The sequence below is a fragment of the Marmota flaviventris genome, chromosome X (assembly GCF_047511675.1).
Source record: "Marmota flaviventris isolate mMarFla1 chromosome X, mMarFla1.hap1, whole genome shotgun sequence".
In the NCBI taxonomy this organism is placed as follows: Eukaryota; Metazoa; Chordata; class Mammalia; order Rodentia; family Sciuridae; genus Marmota; species Marmota flaviventris.
The window spans coordinates 54,020,464-54,033,564 of NC_092518.1; the positions used below are offsets into that span (position 1 = coordinate 54,020,464).

At 40.0% G+C, this 13,101-nt stretch overlaps 1 protein-coding gene and 1 long non-coding RNA gene across 41 annotated transcripts in view; one reads left to right on the forward strand and one right to left on the reverse strand.

Moving 5' to 3' along the window:
• LOC114081457 (uncharacterized) overlaps positions 1-13,101 on the forward strand; it is a 244,623-nt gene that overhangs the window by 154,467 nt on the left and 77,055 nt on the right. For 27 of the 32 annotated variants that reach the window (XR_011705618.1, XR_011705606.1, XR_011705608.1 and 24 more), the window contains 4 exons: positions 1,699-1,826; positions 3,783-3,923; positions 6,693-6,764; positions 7,188-11,032. This is a non-coding gene — a long non-coding RNA (uncharacterized lncRNA). Of the gene's footprint in view, positions 1-1,698; positions 1,827-3,782; positions 3,924-6,692; positions 6,765-7,187; positions 11,033-13,101 lie in introns of those variants that run through there. The other 5 variants (XR_011705604.1, XR_011705622.1, XR_011705633.1 and 2 more) reach the window with 2 other exon arrangements.
• The window catches only part of Chic1 (cysteine rich hydrophobic domain 1), a 150,885-nt gene that overhangs the window by 42,924 nt on the left and 94,860 nt on the right, over positions 1-13,101 (reverse strand). For 6 of the 9 annotated variants that reach the window (XM_071606239.1, XM_027922944.2, XM_027922943.2 and 3 more), the window contains 2 exons: positions 11,957-12,068; positions 152-414 (listed from right to left, as the gene is read on the reverse strand). The gene's annotated coding sequence lies outside the window, so the exon portion shown is untranslated. Of the gene's footprint in view, positions 1-151; positions 415-3,918; positions 4,868-11,956; positions 12,069-13,101 lie in introns of those variants that run through there. The other 3 variants (XM_071606236.1, XM_071606234.1, XM_071606235.1) reach the window with 2 other exon arrangements.

Consider the following 13,101-nt stretch of genomic DNA (forward strand, 5'->3'; position numbering starts at 1 on the left):
TTCCTGCCCAGGAGAATCTAATCTACCCTAAAACTTAAAAGTCTCAAATAATTAGTGAATAACAAAATACAAATATTCAGAAATATATTTACAATAGGCGAAGCCCCTGATAGATCTAATCCACATTGTGTCTGGAACTAGACAAAGAAAAGATGGCTCCAGTGGTTTATTTGAGAGGGTACATCAAAGGCAGGGATAAGGTTTCCAGGGCAGAGTCTTGTGATGTCTAGTAGTCAGCAGGTTGATTGGCATCTTCTCAGGTCACACCCATCTCAGGTGCTGTGTCAGAGCTTTTGCAAAGCTTGAGTGTGAAGTTCACCTGCATCAGGCCGTCCAGCTCTGCGATCCTGCCATGGGAAATTCCCAATGCCAGACTTCTCCCCTCACAAGGCTACTTACTATGTGCATCATAGTCTACACAAAGGAGACATAAAAAGTGTATTTCAAAGTGTAATTTTATAACAAAATTAAATATTAGTCCTAATGTTTAGAAATATGTAATATATTATATTTAGAAATATGTAATATATTAAATCATAATGTCATCTCTCATATATCATTTTATAGATCACATTTCGATTGAGTAATGCATAATTATGAAATAATATGTTGTTTATGACATGGCATTCATTGTATAATAATGTTATAATTATCCTAAATATCTTTTATATGTTCACAATATTATATTTAGCATATACATGACATATTATTCATAACATGTAGAAAATATTAATTAAGTATGTAGAATATTAAATGGTATCATGTATTTTACATTCTTTATACATTATGTAATAAAATCATTATACCAGGCGCAGTGGGGCACACCTATAATTCCAGGAACTTGAGTGGCTGAGGCAGGAGGATCGCAAGTTCAAGGCTAGCCTCAGCAACTTAGAGAGGTTGGAAATGTATCTCTGTACTAAAGTGCCCCTGGTTTCAATCCCCAGTGCCTAAATAAAAAAATAATATCTTCATGTTCAATTGTTGCTTAAATACGGGGCTGGGGATGTGGCTCAAGCGGTAGTGCGCTCGCCTGGCATGCGTGCAGCCCAGGTTCGATCCTCAGCACCACATACAAACAAAGATGTTGTGTCTGCCGAGAACTAAAAAATAAATATTAAAAATTCTCTCTCTCTCTCTTTAAAAAAATAAAAAAAACACCAAACAATTGTTGCTTAAATATGATTTTATATGTGCGAATATGTATAATGTATAATATGGTATAATGTGCAAGCATTATATAAGCATTATATGTGAAATATGATTATATAAAACAATATTACATACAAAGTTTACAATGATAATTGTTACATATAATTTTATGGCTGTATTCTATGTAGTATAGGTGATAGTATATACTCTGTAGTATTACATGTTATGTTACATTTGAAAAATGTATTGCCCAGGGCTGGGGATGTGGCTCAGCACCACATACAAAAAACAAAGATGTTGTGTCCGCCGAGAACTAAAAAATAAATATTAAAAGAAAGAAAAATGTATTGCCCATATTATTTGTCCTACATATTACATGTTATAAAATTTATAATGATACAGAATTTCACATGCTGTCACATAAAATAATGATTGCATGTACATTATATAATGTAGATTACGTATACTTGTGTGTAACTTATGAAAATTTATTTCCAGTCATAATGGATTGTGTTTACTTCAATATGGAATCACTTTCTGTTTTAGTTACCTTTTTTGTCACTGTTACCAAAACACCCAACAAGAACGACTTAGAGAAGGAAAAATTTACTTGGAACTCAAAATTTCAAATGTCTAAGTCCACAGATAGCTGACTCCATTACTCCTGGTTCCAGGTGAGGCAGTATATCATGGTAAAAATGGCACGAGCAGGAAAGTAGCTCAGATTATGGTGGGGTCAGGAAGGAGAGAGAGAAAAAGAGACCAAGGAGCCATAGGGAAGATAGACACTTCTAGGGTAAACCTCTGATGCCTACAGTTACCACTCAGTCTGTCCATTCGAACTAGGATGTACTCATTAGGTTATAGCTCTAATAATCCAATCATTTCACCTCCAAACTTTCCTGCATCAACAGGAGTTTTGGAGGTACATCTCATATCCAAATCTTAACACTTTGTAATATAGTCATGAAATTTTTTATCTTACTGTTCTAAATAATAAATATAAAGTGAGATGTATCAAATGCAAATGTTTTCACTAAAGCATAAGCATATTATATATCTAATATATAATAATTATGTAAAAAAATATTGCATATTAAATATATATCATCACTTTGTATTATTAGTATTTTTTGGTGCCACGAATTGAACACAGGGGTACTTATTAACTAATCCACATCCCCAGTGCTTCTTATTATTCATTTTTTTTGGGGGGTGGGGGGTTTGTTTTGTTTTGTCTTGTTGATACCAGGGATTGAACTCAGGGGCCCTCAACCACTGAGCTATATCCCAGCCCTATATTTTATTTTATTTAGAGACAGGGTCTCACTGAGTTGCTAAGTGCCTTGTCCTTGCTGAGGCTGGCTTTGAACTTGTGATCCTCCTGCCTCAGCCTTGTCTCACACTGAGCTTTTGGGGGACACCTCACATCCAAACCATAACATCCACCAAGATAGCCACCATGAAGGAGACATCTGACAAGGAGGAGAGTTGGATAGGGTGTGTCAGTCAGGGAAGGCAACACAGAAACACACACAGACACACACACACCTGAAATAACAAATAGTTTTCTTTTATGATTTCAATATTTAAATTTTATATCATTTAATTTGCAAATAATAACTTAATGTATTTATAGGGTATAATATAATGTTTCAATATATGATACATATGAATCACAGAGAGAACACAGCAGTGACTTCACAGGGTTAAATGGAATGCAGTAGTTGCCCAGGATCTCTGTGAAAACCAGCATGTGGGTAGCAGGACTGTGAGAGGGTCCTGAGTGTTAAGGCTATTGTTGGGATTAAGGACTCATGCAAGAAGATTCTCAGGGGGAGTTGTAATTGGTGGATTTCAAGCAAGCAGGTGTGAGCTCCATGGTGGGCACCTATGATTGAGGGGTGCTCACTGTGGAAGATCTGCACAGTCCAGCAGCCTGTGGAGGTCTATTGATTAGTCAAATAGGTTGCAGAGAGCTGTTCCATTGGGAAGTGATCACTAGCAGGATATAGAATATATCTGAATTGATAACACCGAGGATGTGTTAGGGATAATAAAGCCCTCCTTGTGGTATGAGAAATTGCATGTTATATGTAACAGAGATGCTGAGACAACATAAAATTATAAAATTCACTACAACTTACCTCATGGTCTGTAGCATTACTTTGCGTACTGGGGATTGAATCCAGGGATTCTTAACCACTGAGCCACATCCCCAGCCTTTTTTTAATATTTTATCTAGAGACAGGGTCTTGCTGAGTTGCCTAGGACCACACTAAATTGCTGAGGCTGGCTTTGAACTCTTGATCCCCCAGCCTAAGTGTTCCTAGCTGCTAGGATTATAGGAATCTGCTACTGCACTCGGCTCACTAGCATTATTTTAAAATGTAAAGCAGTTGTAGTTTGAGTGGTACACATACTGACTGTAGAAAGACGGTGGTTGGCAGCTGAGATATGGAGATGAAAACTGAGAGATTGTGGGGAAAGCTGAATGTGTATAGCAGCAGGCCAAAAAATCAGGGAGTGTGGGATCCTGTCCCCAGCGACAAGGCACTTGATGCAGCTGCCTCCTAAGGAAGTAAATAATCTCCTTTAACTTTTGTGACCTGTGCCTGTTTTTCTTCTAGGTATAGAAGTTTAGGATTGTACATTTGTACAGAGTGCATGGATCATGGACTATGTAATGAGTTCAGGAAGAAAAGCCAGGTGAAGATTTTGGCATAGGGGTGAAGACTTCTTCAGCACACAAAGTCACATCATCTCCATTGGTGAGATTTAGGAAAATGGCCATGTTTTGGGGGATGTGGGACTGGGGTATGCTTTGAAGTGACAATACACTGGCCTTGATGCATTTGCCTAGTTTTGTTAAAACCATGGCTTACTGCAAAGATAGGGACTTCTGAAGTAAATGTTCAGAGAATTTCAATACAAAGTAGAAATGAATATTTCAGCACACTGAGCCATATACAAGCTTGGCATTGATGAAAAGAAGCTGCATGAACTCTACTAATGTAGCAGTGACAGGTAAGTCATCTACAGTGACTAGTGGAGTTCTTATATTAATTTTAAGTGCCTTGTAGATACACGGAATAGTCATTGGAGTTTCATTATTCCATTTAAAAGTTAAAATGAGCTCCCTTATGTTTATTGCATTGTACTGATATGTATGTCACATAACAGCAACCATTTTAACCTTCCTGGACCCTTCAATGTTCCCAACACATTTACCTTGCCATGCGCCATCACCACTATCCAGTTCCAGAACACTTCTGTTACCCCAAAAGACACTGTGTACCTGTTAGCCCTTAGTCCCTGTTGTCCCCTCCCCTCACTGCTTGGCAACCCCTAATCTCTATGGGATTGCCTATTCTGGACATTTAAATAAACAGCATGACTTTTTAAGTTTATTAACTTGATTTATGACTTTTAAATGTTTAGGCATGTGGTTTGTGGGCCTTTGATAAAAAAATTATTGATGCAAAAATTATTAATTACAATTTTCTGTTTTCCTTTACTCCTTTTAATGACTGAATAATCACTTACGTTTTGTAGCAGTTAAGTGAAACATTTCAAGTAGTACATGTACATGTCACCTGCAACATTTTCTGCCATTCTTGGAAGAGGCGTGTAGTTGATTGGACACAATTCATCTAGTGTTGTTCTTGCCCTTGGCCATTGGCTGCTCTCAGGTCCCCAATAGTTGTTGGTATTGCTGAACACGGAACATGTACATTCTGAGATTTTGCATATTTTTTTTTCCAAAGAAAAGGAGTGGACCTTTGAACCGTGGCCCAAGTTTGTTTTCATTTTTGTTGTCTTTGTATAGAATGCGGAGGGGAGGGGGTGAATGGGCAGGTCTTTTAGAAATATTGCTGATGGTGGAGACACTGTTTTAGAGAAAAGTCCTGGTGCTGAGAAAGTGGGTTGGTTTCCTTCCTCCTTGGCACTGAGGCAGTAACTGTGGAAGGCTCCTGCTCAAAAATGAGAAGAAGCAGTGGTAGTGTGGCTACAACCAGAGGATGGTTCTGCTCATCTCCCTTTCTTCTTCCTGGGTGTCTTGCTTATTTATGTTTTTTCTGTGCCACTTGTACAGGGACAGTCATGATTTTTTTTTCTAAGGTGTTTTTTTTTTTTTTTTTTGGTAGTGGTGGTGCTAGAATTGAACCCAGGGCCTTATAAATGCTAGGCAAGCATGCTTTATCACTGAGCCACATCCCCAGCCCATGACTTTTTTTTTTTTTTTTTTAATGTTTTTCTAGTTGTTGATAGACCTTTATTTTATTTCTTTATATGGTCCCCACACTCAGAGTGAGGGTGGCTCCTGAGCTGGGGTAAGGTATCATACAATCCAGGGTGACATGCTACAGGCCCAGGAAGGTATTCCAGGCAGCAGACTGGAGAGAAGCAATGACTCAGCTTGGCGCTACTTTCCCTGTGTTCCAGCAGTTGAGGCTGCCACGTGGACTCCTCTCCCTACACCTTGTGGATCTTTGCGCTGTGACTCAGGCCGAGCCAGAAATCCCAGCCCCTCCTCAGGGTCCACTTACTAAAGAGGAAGTCCCCAGTCCAGGCTGGCAGTAGCAGCCTCCCTGGTGTCCTGCTGCTGGCTCTGGCAAGGGCTCTGACAAAGGCTCTGGCTTGTTTACGGGCATGAGGAGCCACCTTTTCTGAGAAGGAGAGCTGGGGAAAAGGGGGACGCCAGGGGCCCGCTGGTCCGGGTTAGCGCTGAGGTGTAGGCTGCTCTCCAGTGCTCGCTGGCTCGCAGCACTCTCCAGCAGCAGCCATGGAGCTATGAGCTCATCAGGCTCCTCCCTCTGTGTAGGTTTCCCGCCTCTCGACAAGGACAGGGGTGGGGGCGGGGAAGAGCGGCGCCTACTGATGACACAATCACTCAGCGACCGCTCTCCTCCCCCGCCCTCTGCCTTCCGCCTGCAAGGACATTTTTATAATTTTTTTTTTTTTTTTTTGAGAGAGAGACAATTTTTTTTTTAATATTTATTTTTCAGTTCTCGGCGGACACAACATCTTTGTTTGTATGTGGTGCTGAGGATCGAACCGGGCTGGACGCGTGCCAGGCGAGCGCGCTACCGCTTGAGCCACATCCCCAGCCCCAGAACATTTAAATGAGGGCTATGTTGCATCTGAGATTAGGAAATACTAAAAAACCTTGACTTTATATGTACTTCGTATGTGTGTCAGACAAAGCTGCCTGGAAGAGGGTGTTCTTAACGTATCCTGATTCCTCATCGAGTTCCAAAAGCAGCTCCGATTTTAATAATATTGACTATTGTTTAGGGAGGCTTTAAGGATGGAATCAAAGTATTAAGGTTTGGGTAAAGCACCATAAAGCACCTTTTATTTCTTTTCTTAAAAAACGATTGTATCGATGCATTATAGTCAGAGTTTATTTTATTATAGTAGAGTTTATTTTCACATAATCATGCATGCATGGAATGTAATTTGCTCCATTTTAGTCCCAGGTGTGCCCTCTTTCCCTCTGCTACCCTCTTATTCATTTTACTTGCTTATTATTTCAGATTCAAGAAGACCAAATTGGCCTGTCAAATGAGAAAACAGACACTAGCATCAAGTCCTTCTTAATTAGCTAGGTATGTTTTTATGCTCAAAAGTCCTGTATTAACTTAATAGAGCCATTGAACTGTTTTAACCCAGTGTAAATGAGATCCCATTTTATCAAGCTAATTTGTAGATGCACAAACTTACTTCAGTATATTCTTTGTGTCAGAGTATATATGACCAATATAGAAATTTTTGGAACAGTGAGTATTATGAGTGTGGGAAATTTGGGGAAGGCAGCCATAGCCGTTTTTTTTTTTTTTTTCTGTATTATATTTAGTTACCTGTTGAAGATTGAAAGCTGCAGAATTTTAAAATTTCATGGGATCCCAGGTGTACCTTTTTGGAGCCCCAGTATTATTAGCCAAGTGAATTTTTGTCAATTGGTGTAGTTTTTCGAAAGTTAGTGTTTAGACACACAGTCAATCAGCACTTTGTTTTTCCCTTTTTCTTAGGTGGAGGCTTCATCTGGGAGAGGCAGGATTGAGCCAACAGACCAGGCAGCCTGCGGAGTCTAATGGGTCGCCTCCATCAGGTCATCCATCCTGGGTGACAGGCTCACTGGTCCTTCACAGCCAGGGCCAGCCATTGGCAAGGAGCTGTGGGGATCAGCGAGGCTGCATCCTGTCCCTGGCGTCCCAGCTCACCTGCTGGCCCTGGGGGGCCCCCAGAGGGCTCAGGAGAGCAGGCCGCATGTACTTTTATAGTAAATAGTAAACTGTTCAATTTACTTGCTTTAAAGACAAGTAATGGCTCTGGAGGCAGAGACTTAAGGATCAAGTTCAAAGCCATCTTCAGCAACAGCCAAACAACTCAGCTAGGATTTACCTCTAAATAAAATACAAAATGGAGCTGGGGATGTGTCTCTGTGCCCCTGAGTTCAATCCCCAGAGAGAAGTAAAAAGCAGGAAAATCCAAAATGACAGCCAAATACTGAAATTCTGGTAAACAGAAATACTTAAAACTTGAAGTCATCAAGCTCTGCCTCCAGCAAATTGGGAGCTTTTGGAAGCAGGAATATCAGATTCCAGGTCTAGGAAACAACTAAAAGAGAACCTGACTCAAAATTAAAATATTAAGAGGGGGTGGGTGGGGACAGAGCCCAATAGAGTGCCCCAGTTCAATCCCCAGTCTACTGCCCTGCCCCTCAAAAAACCTTACAGTAATGGAGATACTGTAGCTCTGGAGAAAAGATTTTGGACTTCATAAAAATTTTAAAAATTTAGTGGGGCACAGTAGCTCACGCAACTGGGGAGACCCTTTCTCAAAAGTAGGCCCAGTGGAGCGCCCCTGAGTTGAATCCCCAGTACCAAAAAACAAATAAAATTTAAAGGAGCAGGGCACACTGTCCCAGGCTTGTAAATCCCAGTGGCTGGGGAGGCTGAGTCAGTCTCAGCAATTTAGGGAGACTATGAGACTCTGTCTCAAAAATAAAAAAAAAAAACAATAAAACTGCGTGTGTGTGGTGTGTGTGTTGCTCAGCACCCTTGGGTTCAATCTCAGGTACCAAATAAATAAATTAGAAGGGCTGGGGAGTTAGCTCAGTGCCCCGGGGATCAATCCCCAGCACCACACACACAGACACACACACAAACACACAATTACAATACTGAAGGATATGCCCCCTTTTTACCCCAACCACAGGCTAATAGGCATTCACTAAAATTAGAGTAATACATACAGGCAAGCTGAAGGAGACAGACTTACTACATCTTCAGCGAAGTGCCAAGAGCAAACCAGAAGCTAAGCAGGGGTACAAAACCAATCTACAGTAACCCCCCACTGCCATCTGTGCTTTTGCTTTCCCTGGTAATAGTTACCTGAGAAATACTGGTCCAGAAATATGAAATAAAAATACCAGAATAAGTATTTAGAAATAAATGAAAGTTTGAAACTCTAAGAATTAACAAAAAATGTGACAGACACAAAATGAACACACATTTTTGGAAATCTTTTTGTTTTTGTTTATTAGTATGAGGGATTGAACCCAGGGGGTTTTAAAGACTGATCCATATCCCCAGCCTTTTTAATTTTGAGACAGGTTTTCTCTAAATTGGCGAGGGCCTCCCTAAATTGCTGAGGTTAGAATTCCAGGTTTGGGATTACAGGTGCGCTCCAAGGCATCAGACTGGAAAAAATGGTTTCCACAGTCTTGTTCCACTCTGTGGGAGACCAACCTTGCACATGACTGAGTCACACTCCTTGGCTGGGCGCTGAGGGGCTCAGTCACAGAAATGTGGCAGAGCTTTCCCACCCTTCTTGGAAGGTGTTTCAGTGTCTCCTGTATGGGTGTGTCTTGCTACAGCCCCATGAGTGAAGCTATGCTCACCTGTTCCTTTGTAATATAACCTGTTTAGGATATAATCTTCCATGGAAGTGCCTTGTGTCCCCTTCTCTTATAGTGCCCTTAGGTGTGGCCTACCCAGGTGTCAGTCAACCTGCTGACAGTGGACATCATGAAGCCCCTGAAACCTGACCCCTTGGCCTGATTTGAATAGCTTCTCAATAAAAGGGGTCAGCAGGTTCTCACTCTTCCTGTGTACACTGATCCTTAGAGCCATCATAGCCACCCCCAAAGAAAAAGGTATTTGTGTCTCTTGTGTGGTTATTTTGCGCAGCCCAATTAGCCCAGTTTTCCTGGAGTAACCCTTGAACCTTATAGTCCGGAGAACAGAAACCTGGCACCATTCAGTAATGCCACAGATTTTCAATTTGTAAAAAATGCAATATCTATAAAGTACAGTAATGCAAAGAGAAGACATGGAGAAAAAAGAACCCTTGTGCACTGTGAGAAACAATATACATGACTCAAAACACTGACCCAACAATCTAAAGGGTATATATCCAAAGGAACTGGAATCAGTATGCCAAAGGAAATCTGCATTCTCACATTCACTGCAGAATTATTCACAATAACTAAGATATAGATGTGAAGCAAGCCAGACATAGAATGACATAGAATGACAAACACCACATAATCTCAATTCTATGTGGAATCTAAAAAAGGTAAACTCATGACCATATTGCACAATAAGAATAGTGAAACTTGGGGCTGGGTTGTGTTTGTGGTCCTGGGTTTGATTCTCAGCACCATGTAAATAAAATAAAGATATTGTGTACAACTATAACTAAAAAATAAATATTTAAAAAAAAGAATAGTGGAACTGGGCTGGGGCTGTAGCTGAGTGGTAGAGTGCTTGAGGCGCTGGGGTTGGTCCTCAGCATCCTATAAAAATCATAATAATGAAAACAGAGGGGAGTGTTCTTGGGAGTATTGAATACTGTTAGGCCTTAAAAAAACAAAATCCTGTCATTTGTGATAATAGGGATGGAGCTGTACCTCAAACTATGTGAAGCAAGCCAGACATAGAATGACAAATACCACATAATCTCAATTCTATATGGAATCTAAAAAAGGTAAACTCACAGAAACAGTATAAAATGGTAGTTGTCAGTGGGGTTAAGGTATATGGGGGTAGGGGTGTGTGTACACATCTGTAATCCCAACAGCTTGGGAGACTGAGGCAGGAGGATCGTGAATTCAGAGCCAGCCTCTGCAACTGTGAGGTGCTAAGTAACTTAGTGAGACCCTGTCTCTAAAAAAAAAAGTACATGGATACCAAAGAAGAGTTGGATTGACCATTCTGCACAAGAAGAATAGTGGAACTAGAGCTGGGGTTGTAGCTGAGTGGTAGAGCGCTTGCCTCACATGCGTGAAGTGCTGGGGTTGGTTCTCAGCACCACATAAAAATAAACAAATAAAAATAAACATATATATATATATATATATATGTAAAGAATAGTGGAAGTAAGGGGAGCTAATTCCTTTGCATTTGTTGCTTTGCATTCACTAATCATCATTTTCATTTGTTCTTTTAAGCAATGTGTTCTTGGCACCACTGTGTAGAAAGTGAACTGGCATTTTAGATACAATCTAAAAAAATGCTTTGAACTGGATTTAATTTTCCATAAAGACAATGTACACAATATTCTTGAAGAAATGGTGTTGGAGACTGAGATATCAGACAAAATAGTGAAAAAATATTAACTTTGATTTTTTTCCTGTGTACAGGTCATACTTTTGGATAAGTGTGGTTAGTACTGGGGATTTGAACTGAGGGCCTTGCATATTCTAGAGAAGTGCTATACCATTCAGTTTCCAAATGGGCCATACTTTCTTATGCCTTTATGTGCCTTGCAATTGTGTATGTGTATGAAAACTGTTCATATAAACTACATAATGTTTTATCATTATAATGCAATTATTCTGGAAATAAAAATAAAATTCTCCCTCTCTCCAGTGTTTGTTCTTGGTGCCTTTTATGGGTTGCAGTTGCTTTGAACTGAAAGGTTACATTGTTTTCAGGTCTTTCCTGGGCACTGATAACCCTAGTCATGCTCATGGGTCTTTTTTTCTCCAGTAGGTGCAGTAACTTTCCTAAACCTTTATTCACTCACATACCTCTTTCTCCATACTCCTCTACTCTAGCAATATTGTTTTTAATTAGATTCCAGAGTACCAAATGGGATGATTCTGACAGTTTCTTCAGCTTCAGTGGTTGTTTCACTAGATGATCAGATCTTTGGATTATCCTGCTCTGTCATTCTTAACGATATTACTCCCTGCCCCCAACATTTAACTGAATTATGGAAATTTTTAATCATACAAAGATGAAAGAATATTATATTACACTTTGATATATTAAATGGACACTGGCACATATATATCATTAAGAGTTCAATATTTATTTAAAGTACTTTTAAATTTCATGCCAAGTATACATACAATGAATTGCCAAATTTGACATATTAACTTCCTACTTCTTTCTGATAAACTAGATAAATCTCTCCCAACATCCAGTTATACCCTTGAGGGATACCATAAATGTTGTGCGTGAGAATAAAGTTTGACTAATGTACCACTAATGAAGTTCACAGGATTTGGGCCTACTTAGAAGCCAAGGAATACGACTCAAATTTTTCATCTGATGATTCCACACAAAATCCAATAGTGACTTGCAAACCTTCAGAGATCAGCATCGTACCAGTTAAGAAAATAATGTGTTCCATTTCTGTACAACTCAAGAGTATTCAAGGGTCCAAATCACCTTTGGTGATTTATCAATGGTTTTTTTAACTAACCCTGCTTTGCCAGCGCAACAACTGAACCAAAAAATCACTTACTTTGTGGGGCGACATAAAATACCACGCAGACATGGAATACCTTTTTATAAGCTTCAGGATGGCTACCCCAGCTCCTGGCCTCAGGCTCCCACAGGGGTGGAGTGTCTGTTCTGGAGATGGCTTCATTGAGGGATGCTGTTTCTTAGAACATTCTGTCCAAAAGAGAGTAGGATACAAAGAAACAGGTGAGTGCAACCCCACCGGGTGACGCGAACTGGAGCCAAGCCTCATTATCCGAGCAGAGTTATGACAGCCTCATGTAATTCTAGGAGACTATCCTAAAATATATCCACTAGTTTTAGACACCCTATGTTATACTGGCGATATATACAGTCTTTAATTTCTAGGGACCAACATGATTGGGCGGTTTAGGTTTCTCCTATGCTGTCTTTCCTCAAATGATACTCCCAGAGAACTTGTTTACCATAGGCTCACTTATAGGTATGACTAAAGAAAATGGCAAAGCAAGCAAGGTAACACACACAGAAAAGTTCGATTTCAAGGTCTGGGATGGCTGTCCGATCTCGGGGGTCGGCTGTCTGAACTTAAGGGTCCATGGATCATTCTATCCCCCAAAGGGTAAAGGTATTGTGTTATAAGGTATATATAGGATTACCTGAGTGGTGGTAAAGCCCCAAGTTATTCCTGGATGCTATAATTGTTCAGTATCTCTTGCTCAGGACTTTAGAAATACACACCCTTACGTCTAGAGTGGCTCCTGACAGGACACTTCAAATGAAATACTTTTCTTTAACTCTTCACTTTATTCTGGTCTGGAAATTCTACTTTTCCTTCAGTTCAGATCCCACTTTTGCTTAGCTTATTGCAACCAGGACCAGGGAGGGATATATGCTTTGGATAGTTTCATGATGCCACCTGGTGGTTATATCAGGCAGTGTCTATAGCAGAGAGGGAGGGTCAGTAATTGGAATGGTCTGGATCTTTTTAAAAAGGAAATGTTGTGAGAGGTGGTGGTTGACACTAAAGGAATTCAAATTCAAAGACTGCCACAGTAACTTCCTTGACTCACATTTGTCTTTTATATGCTATTTGCTTGCCAGTTATTGGTTGCAGCAGGAATTTAGAACAGTACAGTGCTTTTGATTGGTCCAAACAGATTATGTAAATTGAACATGAAACTCCAAAAGTAAGAAATTATTTAAAGGCCAAAGAGTCAAAGTTTGA